Genomic DNA, 16923 nt, shown 5'->3' with positions numbered 1-16923 from the left:
AATTGAGACGTTGAAACATCCTAAATGGACTAATGCAGCAACTAAGTGCTTCTTAAATTCCAAAACTTTTACTTCAGTACAGCACTCATGAATTTCCTTTGCCTTTAGTAAATGCTGTTTTATACAATTTTGTTTGAGACAGCAACACAAATTTAACCACTGTGTTTAGTATTTTTTACTTAGCAACATTAAACTAATTTGTCAAGATGTAAATCTGATTCTCAGTTAACTATATATGGTTACATATTGAAATTAATAGCAAAAATTAGTGGAAAGTAAATTTAATGCTATTGAAATGTACTTTAATCACTTCAGATTCTATGCTATTTTTTATTTAAACCCAAGTATGCACAAATGACCACTTGTAGGTATTAAGCAAGTCAAATATAAGGTGCTCTCTCTGTTTTATGTATACACACACATCATCATCATCATCATCATCATATATTTATCTTTTACCTTTTCTTAAATGTTAATTTGCCTTCTAGAGCAAGGTGCTCTTTTCCATAGCCCATTGATAATGCGTGCGTGTGTGTGCGCACGTGTGGTGCAATAGTAATTGCTATGAACAACCATTAGGAAATGTGTTGCTAGAGTGCCATTAGAGAGGAATTAAAAAGACACATTAAAATAATTCTTGAATTAAAGTTTCTATTAATTTTCCCATTTATTCCCGAGATTTCCTATTTGTATTTGAATTCTAAATTTCACTTTCGGATCATCTCCAAATAATTTCTCACATATTTTAATATGCCTTCCCTTGTATTGATCTCATTCTTTCCTGCATTCTAAAAGGGAAAGAAAATTTGGAGATGGGCGGAGTCCCAACCAAAGAAAGCATTGTACATTGTAGAAGCATTCTCAGCAATCAAATTTATTATAGGACCATATGAAATGCAATAGTTAGGAATAAGGCATATATACAGTTTTATAATGAAGAGTGACAGGAACCAGAATTTTGAAGTAACCAAGTAAAGCTGAATTTTCGTCCTAGCAGAGTAAGACCGAGATCAGTTGATATTTATTGCCTTTGCTTCCCACATTTGAAAGTTAAATGAATTTATAGATGACGTGCAAGATTATGTATGGATCCTAGGATGGTGTAAATGTTTAATGTGTTTGGTTGCTAAGCAAGAGATTAGAGGTTAGAGTTTATCCAGAAGCATCTTGGAAGAAAGGTCTGGCAATCCACTTTTAGCAAATGAGCCAATGAAAATGCTGTGGAGCGCAGTTCCAGTCTGACACCGCTGGGGTCAGCTGGGGTCACAACTGACACCGCAGTAATTGGTAAAGGATATGTCCAGCTATAAAATTCTATAATGTTAGGTGCATTTGTAAATTACTGACACAGCATTTTTAAATTACTTATTTCTCTTTGGTTAGAACCCAAAGTAGCTAATGGAACTTAGTTCATACTCAGCTTGGGTCATTTTTACCATAGAAATCATAGAGTCTCTTTTATAAACAATGAAGCAAAGAATGAAGCAGAAATAAGGGAACATTATGAGGCAGGGATATTTATTCTTTTACGAGGGACTCTTAAAAACAAAGAGATGTATGGTGATGGACATCGCTTGGGTGTTTATTTCAAGGTGTTAAGATGCTTGAAAAGCTGGACTCTAGGACGTGGAAGCTAACTGTGAGCTAGGAAATAGGATGCCAGTGATACAGGTGTAGACAGTTTTCTGACATCAGAGTTCAAGGGAAAGCAGGAAATGAGGTGGTAATTAAGTAATCAGCTGCTGTCAGGATTAGTTTTTCTTTCTTTTTTTCTTCTGCTAGACGGCAAGGTCAAAGGTAAAAGTGGGGTTGAAAAAAATAAGAATCTGGTTTGGTTACCGTCTCCACTGCCTGGATAAATATATTGGGGGGGGGGAACTTTCTTTAGAGTTTATACTGAGGCAGCAATGCATACTCTGTAAACACATGAATTCGCAAACCTCATACTAGTAAATAATATGTTTCAGAATCACTTGTGAATACCTGGCAATGCCCCAGAGTAGTACTGAGAAAACAACACCTCCTTTATCATGCTTTGGTACAAAATCTACCAAATAATAATATGAATTTTTTGAAATGACTAAATATATACTTTCATAGAGGACTATTCAAAGCCATTATAGACTAGTAAGCAAGTAATAAATGTTCAAAAGTCCATAACTACACATTCATGTAATTCATAGCTGTCACCTTAAATAGATTAAATAATACAACTTCTCAACTATGGTCCTTTAACCATTATCTGTAACAGCTTAAATAGATATTTTTAAAAACCCAATCTTGAATATACATATATACAGAAACATAGTTTTTACCTTTTAAAGGTAGAATTTGTAGCTGATGTTTATAAAGCACCTTAAGATTAAATATTGCAGGGAAATAGCATTTTATTATTGATAAAATATTCAATTAAAATTAAAGTACCATAATAATAAAGTATTTTTAGATAACTTAAGAATATATTACTTTTAATTTATTCTCTAAGTATAAATTTTGGATTTATTTAACACCAAATGATTTCTTTTTATTATGTGAAATTTATACAGTAAGTGGCAGCACATATGATACAAAATTTAATTTTCAACAGAGTTGAGAATATCTAGTGGTTAACTTCATGGGTGATTAAAGCACTTACATTTTAGAATTCTTTAAACAATATTACAAATGTGCTTGACCCAATGGATGGAGGTATGGATTGTGATAAGAGTTGTACAAGCCCCAAATAAAATGATTTAAAAAGAAAAGAAACTCAGCTGGTCATTTCATTCTTAGAATTGGTGAATAACTCTGGTTACTCATATTTCATGATGAAAAATCAAAAGATGAAGTTTTTTTTGTGTGTGTGTGTTTTGTCACTTAAAAGGTCTCCATTATTACTCCAGTAGACAGTGAGCATTTCTTAGTGCTTGCTCTGTGGCTAAAACTTTTTTGCTCAGTGCATTATCTTAGCTGAATCTCTGGATAGCAAAATGTCATGAAAACATTGTGAGCTATTTCCAATTATATCATAGCCATTTTATTTCAATATTGCTTATGTAGTACCATTACTGTTCTGGGCTACTATTCTAGAGTATGACTTGGCAGGACATGTCACGCATCGGGTGTAAGTATAACAAAAGCTGCTATTTAGAGAGGCTAAGGGAAGGTATATGAACCATGCTTGATATGTTTCTGCTATTAGGATTTTGGCTAATTCAACTTAGAAAAGATTGATTATTAAGTTGGCAATCATTAAGATATAAACTATTCTTAATGCTGATATCTTATAACAAAAGACCTTGCTCTTATTTTAAATGAAGAAATTAAAGCTAGTAGACATGAATGATCTCAACCACCTATCCAGTCTCGGGAGATTCTTCCTCTCTCCTATTCTTTCGACTCTTGCTGTTGGTGCCTTTCCTTGATTCTAAATCCCTTCCCCAATTCTTCTGCACTAAAATGATTTCTTTATATCTCTGGTGTCTCTGTCCACTCTTTCTCTCTCACACTCACTTGACGGTTTCATTTCAGATGTGTCTTACCTCATTCGCATTACCCTCCTGTGCAAGCTGGATTTCTGTTCCCGTCACCTTGCAAAATGACTCGTGCTGAAGTCACTAGGTTTCAAACTGAAGTACAATTCAATCTTCATCTTACCAGACAAGTGTCAGTTAATATTAATCATCATTTTCTCCCCTAAAAAGTTTTGTACCCTTATCTTGTATCATGCTGCATTTATGCTTAATGATTATTGCATGACTAGTATCTTTTTACTATCCTTTTAATGACACATAAGGAACCATTGTGTTGTATAGTACATGATGCCTTATATTAGATGAAATACATAATTCATAAGTCTTTCTCAATATCTCTACTCTGCTACCACACCACTAATTTAAGAATCTTTCTCTTTTGTTTAGCCATAATTGTCCATTACCCTGGATACTGTGGGAAGTCTTGCATTTGCAATGTTATTAGATCATAGAATTAGTTAGCTAAAATCTTTAAATGACTCCCTAGTATCTGCTGAACGAAGCAAATTGTTCTTTTCATGGGATTCAAAGCAGTCCACCCTCTAACCCCGAACTTTCAATACACATCTAACTTGGGTGTAGACCATGACTGTTGGCCTAGTCCTATCTTAGACATCTTTACCCTTGTACCTCCTGCCTCTGAGAGGACACTCTCTACTCAGACATCTCTCTTCCCTAAACCCAGGATACGCACATCCATTCTTTATCACCACCCCAAATAAACAAACAAACAAGCAAACAAGTTCACGGCCATTTTATCTTGGCTGTGCTTTGGGTCAGCATGTCTCAGAATTATCTCCAAGTACAGTCCTTGTCAGTATTTGATGGGACCTGGCTTCAAGACCAAGGTGTTTACTAACCCAGTTCTCAGAGTGCTTTGTCTACTCCTAAATTTCGATTCTAGATGAAGCTATGCCTGAACTGGGATCTGTAGTGTGTTAATTAGATGCAGAAATGTGGGGAACTGTTTCAGTAAAACAATCTAATGTGCAAAATTCCTGTTCAGGGTGGACAGAGTGAACAGTGACAAGGCATGGGTGTGGCAGAGAGGAGGTGGGGGAGCCTAAGATGAGACTGTAAAGTCAAGTATGGTGTCAGAATTTGTAAGACCTCATAGATCATGCTATAGACGTGCAGCGGTTCTCAACCTGTGGGTCGCGACCCCTTTGGGGGGGGGTCGAACAACCCTTTCACAGGTTTCGCCCCATTCATTGCAGGAGAAAAATGACAGTTCTGAAGTAACAACAAAAATCATTTAATGGTTGGGGGCTCACCACCACATGAGGAACTGTATGAAAAGGTCGCAGGATTAAGAAGGTTGAGAACCACTGCTAGAGTTTCCCTTCAATTCCCTTTCCTGTCAATTGTCGAAAAATGGAAATCCTTAAGGGTTTTTAAAAATAGGCAGTTATCTGACCAGGATACCAGTTTTGTGCCTTGTAACTGCTAAAGAAAGCAATATTGTATGTTGGAAAGACTGGAATTTGTAGTTGAGCAGGTTTGAAATAGGCGCAGATTTCAATATATCTATGATATTATGAGGATTAAATAAGGAAAAAATAATTTAAGTTGACAGAATTGCTTCTCATCTCTCCCAAACCAGGTTCCATTAAACGTTTGTCAAATAATTGTATGTTGTGTACAAGGTACATTCACCTTCAAAATATTAGCCCTCTGCCCCAAAGCTTTGTCTTACAGGTGTATTCTTATGACTAGCTACATTGTTATCACTTATTTTTATACTTTTCATTCTTGAATTTTTGTTAGTTAGTATGAGAGGTAAACTGCAGTCTTAAAAATAAAACAAAAATTGTAAGAAAACTCATTATGTAGGCTTAATAACTAGGTTGAGGTAAGTGGAGAAGATTACTATTTGGGCCAACCAGTATAAACTCTAACCCCTGAAACAATGCTGCCTTTTATGTACTGCACTTTATATGGGTATCCGAGTAGAACAGTGCAATGACAGCCCTAATAGCTACCAGTCATAAAGAAACAACAGAAAAACAAATGTTGAGACTTGAAAGTTGGAAGGATCAATAGCTAGATAGCACTTGTTATATGAGAACTGAAATTAGATCTTCAAAGCTATACTGCGGAAAGCAAACTAAATTAGATAGCTTAGAGTGTTTACAAAACAGCTTATTTTAAAGTTTGAATCTTAATACACACTACATATTTCTGACATGTCTCATCTGGTATAGAAGATTTAGCCAATCCTATCTTATAGTTATTTAATTCTCTGCCTATTTTGTAGTCAAGCCCGCCCTAACTAGTGTATGTTTTATGAAGTATAATATTTTTGAAGGTTGTATGTGAGATTTTCATCCTCTGGGTAAACTCATTAATCAGAGATTTATCTTTGTCTCACTAATATTTAAAAAAGAATGTTACACATGGTAAACCAAAGATACTTGTTAGTTTAAGAGATTGTTAGATTGTTAATTTTGTAGAAAGTTCCTTTTTGTCCTCTTTCACCTTTATTGGCTTTAGTGTTTGTTGTCACATTTATTGCCATGTGAATTTATAAAAACTTAGGTTTTGCCTGTTGCCTTGCTAGGAGAGATGCTACGTGAAGGAAAGGGTTTTCTCCATGTTTAGAAAAATGCTTGGAAAAGAATAGATGCTCAAAGATATTTTTTTAATAAATAAATTGATAATGAATAGTTTTTAGTGTTTCTTCTTTTTCTTCTCATTTCTTTTATTTATTTCTTTTTTTTACACTTGTCAGTATTTGATAAGGCACCATTGTCATAATGGGAAATCAAATCAATTGGGGAAAGAAAGTCTTTTCCTTCAATCCCTAATCTTGTTTCCATCTCGTGGATAGCCAGACGGGAGCCTGCACGGCTCAACAGCTGCTGCCAGCAGAGGGTGCTCTCAGGCCCAGGTTCTGAGGGTCTCAAGTATAAATCCTAGCTGCCCAAGTAGGGTGAATGGAACAGTGTCTTCCACATCCTTTGGGAGCTTGTTACAAATGTTGACTCTTAGACCTTCCCTAGAATCTACTGAATTTGACTCTGCATGTTAATAAAATCGTGAAAGGATTCCCAGGTAATTCTGGGTAACAAGGATGACCATGTTCTCTTCTTCAGATCAGTCCAGTTTCATGTATGAGTAATTGCATATATTATTTGAAGATGGAAGAGACTGTGCTAGTTGCCTTTTTAAAAAATAAACGATTTCCTGTTTACAGAGAACAATTGGAATTAATAATGCTCTATGCCACTAAAGCTCTATAAAACATAAGAAGTGGGCATAGCCCCCCTTCAATATAAAACAAAGCCCCAAATCCCAAACTTGCTGTTATCAAATCACTAAGTTTCAGAAGACAAAGGGACATGTCTCTCTCCCTGTTTCTTCATCAGCAGGACCCACATTAATCATTGGCCAGGATGCCATATTCCCCTGATGTCCACGTTGCATAGAGATAGACATAGGCAATAGCTGAGTCTTCTTATAATTAAAATCTTATTCTATCTTTTAATTTTAGTTTCCCATGACATAAAGACTGAAAGCTAAAATTCTTTCTGTGCCTTAATCTTTCTCCAGGATCCCTCATTTCAGTTTCTTAATCAGGCTACATCTTTACAACACATTAAAAAAAAACTCCACAATCATTATCATCGAGTCGATGCCAACTCACAGTGACTCTATAGGGTAGGGTAGAACTGCCCTTTGGAGTTTCTAAGACTGTAACTTTTTACAGGAGTAAAAGCCATGTATTTCTCCTGTGATAGATGGGTGGTTTTGAACTGTTAACCTTGCAGTTAGCCCACCTGGTAACCACTACACCATTAGGGCTCCTTTCAAAAACATTAGTCTATGCATTTTCCATTACACCGAATTCTTCTCCTCTTAAATATTAAGTCTCTGCCTAAATCACTTTTCATCATTCTCTCTTGACTTTCTTCTCATCCTCAATCTCAGAGAAAATACTTATAGCACCTGGGAGCAATCATGATAGAACACACAGAACAGGTGGACGTTACTATGAAGAACTATTAACAGCGATTAAAGAGAAGGTGTAAGGTAGAAGAAACTTGTATATGGTACCCGATGGCTGAGTAAGAGGATTCAAGGACAAAGCTGTAAGGAACTCTGCTTTATTTGGATAAAATGTGACCAGAGAATAGGGTAGCAGAGAGACTTGATGGTTTAACTAGATAAGACCTTTGAGAACAGACAACCTGTCAGAATTCAAAATGGTGCGATGGTGAGGTCAGCAACTAGTGGCAATAGCATGTGACTGGAATTGGGAACAAGAAGGTCTGTATGGCCTTCAGAGCCAGTGGGCTATGGGGGGTAGACAGGGGAGGGAAGGCTGATAGAAGAAACTATGACCAGTGTATGACCCTCTGGGCCACAGGCAGGCCTCATGGGGGCTCTTGTTTCTAAGTTAAGAGAGCAGAAGCAAGGTTGTCACCAGGAGAAGCTGCAAGATTACTGAGAGACAGAAGCGTTTGAGGCAATAGAAGACAGGAATATCCACACACGCAAACCATCTATCTATCGCTGTATCTCTTTAACTTCCAATCCATGCCCATGTTTCTTGTCTTCCAGCCATCGGGAAATAAAAGGCATTCTGCATTTGACAAATCTGCTACTTACAGAGCTATTCAAAGTGTGGAAGCGTAACGGCGTCAATCTGAGGATTGAGGTGTGCCAACGCACCCCTGGGTGGTTTCAACCACTGCACATGCATGTGAAAGCTCGGCAACGAATGAGGAAGAATGCAGGAAGTATGGCAAGTCTAATCACGGTGCTGGTGGAGAAATGGAATATTCCACGGACTTGCTGAAGGCAGGAGACATCTGTCTTGTAGAAGTAAAGCTGAATGACTTTTTAGAAGTGAGGATGGCGAGGCTCTGCCTCATGTGCTTGGGACATGTTATCAGGAAGGAGCTGACAACTGGAGAAGGAAATTGGGCCAATGAAGGAGAAAATCAATGAAAACGAGGAAGACCCTCGGAGGGGTGGATCGATACAGTGGTTGCAATAACAAATTCAAACTGGGGGGAGGAGGCAAGATCCAGCAGTAACGTTTCCTTCTGTGGAACACAACAGAGTCATTATGAGACCTGACCAGACACGACTTCAGAATAGGAAGTAGTGACGATCTTCTGTAATCATTTTAAAAATACTCTTCACCTTTATCAGCATCTTCTCACCTTGTTTAAAAACAGATAATAGCATTTGTGTCTAGAGTTTTTATTTGTAAAATATTTGTTCTGTTTCCCTGTTAAGCCCATTCTTAGTCGTGCTGATTCATTTTCTAAAGCAATCTAAGCTCATTTATTTATTTGTTTATATTTTCAATTTCTAAGACACCCCATTGGAGTGCTTCTTAGTATTTCATTATAGTTCTCAATGTATTTGGAAGGAAAGCCATTGCTATGAATGCAATATTTCTGTCCATGAATATGGGTATTCTTTTCCATTTATTAAAAAATATAATACTCAATTTATGAGGATTTTCTTCAAATAGAATTCTCACACTTTTTATTTCTTAAGATCTCTATTCCAATTCCAGTATTTTATTCTCCCACTTATATTCTTTAAGTAATTATCAATACTATACAGAAAGTTCTTTATTGTTGTATATGCATCCCATGTGCATTGATTTTGCTAATTCCCATCGACGGCACATACTTTTGACTAGTTCACAGAGGTGCGGCTATCCTTCATTGTAGAACTGCAGCTTTGCGCCATAAATCAATGATAGCTGTAGCAATTGAAGCATCATTAAACCAAAAAGGTTATGGTGGGAAAATCATCTGTTTATTCAGAACAATATATTTTTTTACAAACCTGATGTAAAATGAATGTGAAAAAAATGCCTCCCTAGACTCTATAAACTACCAGCAGCACAAAGTCAATGTCAAAGAGCATATAGATCACCAAATAATGATGGAAATCTGAACTAACACTTCTTGTTAATTTCATTTATAATTATACCCTTTCATGTAAAAAGCAAAGTAGTGAGTTAGAAGCAATTTTCCATTATATAATTTTGAAATCTTAAATTGGGAAAAAATAGCATCTTTATGTCCACAGGACAGACAAAAGAGTGACTGGATCCTGATTAATAATCCATGAAAATTAGAAATATTTCAGCAGCAAATGAACCATATGCAACAGTGAATCCACATGCATGTTTGAAGGAACATAATCTGAAATCTTTTTTCAAAATTCTGAGGATGAGAACCAACCACTCATGTATAAAATCATAGAAGATATGCTGTTCTCATAACACCTGCCTTATTTGACGGATGGAAAATAGACATGTTTCCCCTTTTCACACGCAAATATTTTTGTGTGCACTCACCAGTCACCATTGGCAATAGCATCCACCCTTTGGTGATTTCATGGACTCCAGGTATGTTGCTTTGACGCCTTGAAAGGGTCAGGGGCGATGCTTTAGCACAAGGACATCCATGCAAAGGTGAGGAGACGCACTTCAAAGGGCAAAGGGTAATGAGATAGCGTGACCTGCAGCAGAGAGGCTCGAGAGTATTTATCTTAAAAAATGGGAGTCAGTGAAATATAAAATAATAGCGAGAAGAATGTAAGTCAAATGAACATGATGTCAGAGTTCAAGTGCAGATTTTCCCCTCCTTAAATAAGAAATAATGCAGTTAGAGTAAAAATTGATGCTTTAGGGTCATATATTTATCACAGAATTAAAGAAGACAATGCCTACCTCTTTGGAGAGATCTACTAAACTACACCATTGAATTACACTGAATGAGAGGTTATATTAAATGCTTCCATAAGAAAAAGCATTTAAGATAAATTTTTATTTGGAAAATAACTATTGTGCAAAAACGGAAAGTTGAGTGGTATTTCAAAGAAAATATGAATTATCTAAATGTGCATAGAAGCCCACAATGGAGAATAGGATGGAATTAGAACTACACTAATTCTGAAGTAAAATGCAATTGCAGTGTCAATCCCCTTTGAAATACTCCATAATAGGAGAGATTTCTCTGCAAATTTCAGGGTTATGGCACACAAACAATTATGCATATCTACTGTCTCACATATTCAGATCAATGATAAATAAAGGCAAATTCAGTAACCTTTTAAAAAATAATGGAGTAACTTACTAGTGAAAAGTAAAGTGTATTTTTGAGATTTTCTTGTTGTCTCTGTAGTTCATTACTCTTACACTCTCTCAGGACAGCAAGTGTTTGTGTGTGCTGTGTTTTATCAGGAATACTGCTACTATTCCATAAATATAAAATAACAATAATAGCAACAATTATCCTGGCATCTTTACTCACACTTATCCATGGCGATGGAAATGTATGAGGAAAGAGTAATGTGAAAGCACTTTCTGTACCTTTTGTTTAATGATAGCAGACATTCACATGATAGTATTAACTCTCACAATGTGTTTTAAGGGATTTTCTATTGTTCACCTACAATCTGGAGGACATAACTGAAGCACAGATGGGCAAAACAATTGTCTCCTAGACAAATAGCAAATGAAATGAGAAGCCAATACCCACAAATGACTAGAACCTCAAACATATTAATCTCATGTTTTATTACAACCCAAACTTGCATATGAGAGATCTTTCTTTCACATAAAAAAGGAAATATAACCAAGAGTAAAGAACAATGACAAACATTATTTTAGGAATCCATACATTTTAATTAAAAAATCATCAAATGAGATATTTTATTATGTTTGGTACTTATTGTACAAATAAAGAAAAATGAAGAGTCAAAGAATTAGAATAAGGAATGCCATAATTCTGGGATGGTTCCAGTACCTTTTATTTATCCATGGTGGATTATCTGCTTGATGAATTATTCATGACTAATTTTGAATCCTAGAACTGTATTGCTCCACTGCCTGGTTTAGCTCTCAGGCCCTTTCCTCCCACTACCCAGCTGGTGTGTACTCAGGGAAGGCAAACTCGTTTTAAATACTAATCTGATCAAAACACAAGTAGGAAAGCAACTGTGCTGGAAAATAATATGATGGATCATAAAATCATTCAAGATTTGAATGTCACCAATATTTTTGAAGTAATCAACTATTTTTTTCCTGTATGACACATAAGTGATTAAGTTAGACAACTCATATCACAAACCCACCTTTAAACTCTAAGGGAGAACTCTCTCCTCCATTGGGATCCCTGCACTTCAGTTCCAGTGTTTTACTATGTCACAGCAGCAATTGCAGGTCTGAGTCATTTCCAGCAGACTCTAGGTCGTAACCAGAACCTATGCCCATACCTTATAGCTTCAGTTATAGGCCACGTTGACTAGACTTTGAGCTCAAAGTACTTCATGCTTACATTGAAAGGCTGCACAGCCCCTAGCCACCTCATTTCCCCACATATGTACACACACACATGTGCACACACACACACACTCCTCAGAACATTGTTCTATTATAAATGCCATACTCTGTCAGGAATGAGGTGAAAAAGAAAACTATTCTGATTTGAATTCTGTTTCTCTACATAAACTTGCGATAGACAAAATGACCAAATTGTATTTTTGACAGATTGAAGCCAAAGAAGGTGGCCTTTACTTGGATGGGAAGGGGATATATATTTATTCTTTGAAGAGACTGGCTAGGTACAGTCATTTTTTCATTTTTTAAAATTCTGGCTAGACCAGAGGATGTAGATGGGTATAGATGAGAGCTGGAAACAGGAAAGGTGTGGGGAGAAAGGGGAACTAATCACAATGACCTACCTATAACCCCCTCCGAGGGGGATGGACAACAGACAAAGGGGTGGGCAGAGACATCAGACAGCATAAGACATGAAAAATAATGATAATATGTAAATTATCAAGGGTGCATGAGGGAGGAAGACAGAGGGAGGAGGAAAATGAGGAGTTGATATCAAGGGGTCAAGTTGAAAGCAAATGTTTTGAGAATGATGATGGCAACACATGTACAAATGTGCTTGACACAATGAATGGATCGATGGATGGATTAAAGGTCATTTTTCCCCAATTCAATTCCATCACATTCACAGACATCATACTCACTTTCAAATGATAAAGAGCATTGATTAGAGTTTTATACCAAGGATTTACACTCTTAAAATTCTCTTGGAGGCCCTTATTCATCCTTCCTTGGAGTCCTGACCCTTCTGCTGGTTTGGGCCTTGGTACAGGTGGCCAAGGTACAGAGACAAAGATCATAATATAGCTTAAATTACCTTGAAAATAAAGAGAGATCAAGGAACTGGTTATGTGACAACAAGAGAAAACAATTAGAAAAATCTAAGTTGTGGTATTCCTATACGACAGCAAACCCACTGCCCTCTGAAAATCAATGTTGTTGTTGTTGATTTTAAGTGCATTAACTCTTCAGCATTAAAAGAGATTAAATCGACAAAGATACAAAATGTACTTGTGCACTTTGACCCTATGTACAACAGAAGAAAATGCTGTGTGGTCCTGAACACCCTTCACTATTGTTCTGTTTAAGGTCCTTGCTGCAGCCTGTGTGAATACATCTTCTTGAAAGTCTTCCTCTTTTTTCACTGATCCTCTGCTTTATCAAGCATGATTTCCTTGTCCAGCGACTGGTTTCTCCTGATAACATGTCCTAAGTATGTGGGACAAAGTCTTACCATCCTCTCATCTTAGAAGCATTCTGGCTGTATTTCTTCAAACACAGAGTTGTGGGTTCTTCTGGCAGTATATTCATGGTATATTCAATATTCTTCACCAATTTCCTGATTCTGTAACATCAACTCTCCTTGTGTCTTCCTTATTCATTGTCCAATTTTCATATGCATATGAGGTGACTGAAAATGCATAGTTTGGATTCAGGTGCACCTTAGCGTTCAAAGTGGTATCTTTACTCTTTAACATTTTAAATAACTCTTGTGAGGCAAATTTGTCCAGTGCAATACACTGTTTGATTTCCTGACTACTGTTTTCATGAGCATTAATTGTGGATCTGAGTAAAAGAAAATCTCTGACAACATCAGTCTTTTCTCCATTTAGCATGATATTGTTTATGGGTCCAATTGTGAGGATTTGGGTTATCTTTACATCAAGTTATAATCCATATTGAAAGTTACAGACTTTGACCTTCACCGGTAAGTACGTTCCTCTTGGATTTAAGCTAGCAAAGTTGTGATATCTATATATCACAGGTTGCTAACCAGTCTTCCTCCATTCCTAGTTTATCTTTGGGAGACAATAGGGAAAATGAAATACAGATTGTATAGCAGCTGTTGTTAAGAAACTACTGTTTTTTATAAACAAGAAGCCCTCTAGCTCAGAAGCAGCAAAGCCCACATGGAACAAGCACACCAGCCTATGTGATCACGAGGTGTCGAAGGGATCAGGTATCAGACATCAAAAAACAAAAAATCATATCATTGTGTGCCCACCCTCCCAATAAGATCACTGAAGGCAAATTCTGTGCATAAGCAAATGTGGTGAAGAAAACTGATGGTGCCTGGCTATCAAAAGATACAGCATTTGGAGTCTTAAAGCCTTGAAGGTAAACAAGTGGCCATTTAGTTGAGAAGCAACAAAGCCCACATGGAAGAAGCACACCAGCCTGTGTGACTACGAGGTGTTGAAGGGATCAGTTATCAGGCATCAAAGAACAAAAACATCATATCACTGTAAATGAGGGGGAGTGCGGATTGGGGACTCCAAACCCATATGTAGGCATCTGCACATCCCCTTACAGAGGGGTTGTGGGGAAGAGATGAGCTAGTCAGGGTGCTGTGTAGCAATGATGAAACATACAACTTTCTTTTAGTTCTTAAATGTTTCCTCCCTTCCCACTATCATGATCCCAATTCTACCTTACAAATTCAGCTAGACCAGAGGATGTACACGGGTACATATAGGAACCGGAAACACAGGGAATGCAGGACAAATGATCTCTTCAGGACCAGTGGTGGGATTGGCAATAGCAGGGGGTGGAGGGAAAGTGGGGTAGAAAGGGGGGACTTATTACAAGGCTCTACATATAACCTCCTTCCTGGGAGACAGACAACAGGGAAGTGGCTGAAGGGAGACATCAGACAGTGTATGATATGGTAAAGTAATAATAATTTATGAATTATCAAGGGTTCGTGAGGGAGTGGGGAGGGGAAGGGAAGGGGAAATGGTGAGCTGATACCAAGGGCTTAAGTAGAAAGCAAGTGTTTTAAGAATGATGATGGCAACAAATGTGCAAATGTGCTTGACACACAATGGATGTATGTATGGATTGTGATAAGACTTGTATGAGCCCCCCAATAAAATGATTTTAAAAAAAACTACTGTGCTCTTGGGTGTGATATTGGACTACTTTGCAGGACTATGCCCTACTTTTCAGAAGAAACAGGCCAAAGCTTAATGTTTGCAATGTTCAGAATAGCTCTGATAAAAACACAAAACAAAATCACACACACACACACACACACACACACACACACACACACACACGCATGCACACAGAGCCCCCTTTGGAGTAGTTTCTTAGGGAATGCTGAGGCAGTTTACATCTGTGGTGGATGGTCTCCCAGCCTTGCCTTTCCAGCACCAATGGCCAGGGTGCTTTAGTTCTTCTGAGGTCAATAACAAGGGTCCAGGGGAAGCGTGAGCTGTGTTTCATTCTAAGAATTTCACCCATCCTCTTCCTCTATAGCCCTCACAAAGAAGGAAGAGGAGCAAGGACTCTCTGTGACTAGGTTTGGTTGCATTATCTTCAAGAGGACTGCTTTTGTTATTTTTTAATAAATTCCATGTGATTTCCTGGGAAGAGTCTGACTGAAGAGGAAATTATAGGAGTATGTAGGGTTTCCTGTCAATGCAGAATTAGAAGAAGAGCGGATGCCATCCAACCAGTCTTTGGGGACTGTGGTATGCAAGAGAACGTTCCTTCATCCATGTTCAATTTTCAAAAAACTACTTGTAAAATGGGCTTCTGTTTGTAGAAGAGAGGAAGCAGACACATACTTGTGTATGGATAAAATACAAATTCCCGTAAGGTTTTTATTATGCAAAATTTTAAATATTAAAAACATTATGTATTTTAAACGTTAGAAAAGCAGTGTATGTCTAGGTTCAATAATTAAACTACAAATATGCATTTAAAAATCTTTGCACGCGTTCATTGCTAATATAATTGTGTATTGCTAATAATGACTTGGAACTCTGGTGGCACAGTGGTTATGCGTTAGGCTGCTTGCTGATTGCAAGGCCAGTAGTTTGAAACCACCAGGTACCCCTCAGGAGAAAAACAAGGCTTTCTACATCCATAAAGAACCGCAGTTTCAGAAACACACAGGGGACAGTTCGACCCTGTCCTATAGTGTCACTGTGAGTCAGTATCAACTCAATGGCAGTAAATTAGAGTGAGTTAATATTGTGACTTAAGTGTATTCACAGACATTGGCCTCCTTATTAGTGGTCCTCTTCATGAATTGAACATCACTATATGCTGTTCTATTTCTTTCAGGAAGTTGTCTAGTTTCTTCCCCCTAAGGGCTTTGGTGTTCTGCTTTCGAGAGGCATTCCCATGCTGATCCTGCACATTGCTCCACCTTCCACCCCTTTCTCGGAGGCTCCCAGGATCCTGGAGGTGCTCTTTCGTTTGTACACTTGTCACTGTGGAAAATATCCAGTGAGTGAGTGGTTGCCTTTACTGTTGATTTTCTCTACTAGACTGTCAGAGAGGAAGTACTTCTGTTTTGTTCAGACTTTCGCTGCATGGGTATCACACATGGTGATTAATAAATAGTCGTACGATAAGGACCTACCTTCAAGAGAGTGTGGCTATTCAGAGCATAGAGGAGCTGATAAATATGAGGCAAACTTAAGAAAATAGAGGGATTTTGATGAACTTGTACTCTTTTATTGAAACATTTACATTTTATTATTGGTTCCAAAAATACGTATGAAGTGTGTTGATTTGTTTTGTATACCAGAAGAATAAATTTAAAATCAGTAATGTAAACTTAATGCTAATGTTCAGATTATTTTATCCCCCATAAAGAGAGGTATTAAGCTAGAGCTTAGTTAGGTAGAATCTTGGGGGCACAGGGACCGCAAGACTATGAAGTGTAACTAAAAACCAGCTTTCTATGGCTCACTGATCTACGAATAATTGCCAAGTCACTAGGAAAAACAATGAAGTCTATAACCATGCATCCCATTCTCCAGATGAGCAGGTTACCCCTCTATACATAATTAATGTGCTTGCTCGAGCTGAATTCTTAACTCTATCAGAATTTTACTCATCACTTTTTCTAAATAAATTGACTTAGATAAAAATACATACAGTTATTACTGATAATTGTAGAATATATACACATGTAATAAGTAATAATTCTATGATACCATAGTATTTCTTGTGCAGACAAAGCATGCAATACCACATATTGCCCATATTAAAGTTAATGTTCATTAATGAATCATTATT

The sequence above is a fragment of the Tenrec ecaudatus genome, chromosome 14 (assembly GCF_050624435.1).
Source record: "Tenrec ecaudatus isolate mTenEca1 chromosome 14, mTenEca1.hap1, whole genome shotgun sequence".
Classification (NCBI taxonomy): Eukaryota; Metazoa; Chordata; class Mammalia; order Afrosoricida; family Tenrecidae; genus Tenrec; species Tenrec ecaudatus.
The sequence above is the reverse complement of the archived record's forward strand: the minus strand, read 5'-3'. Positions refer to the sequence as shown.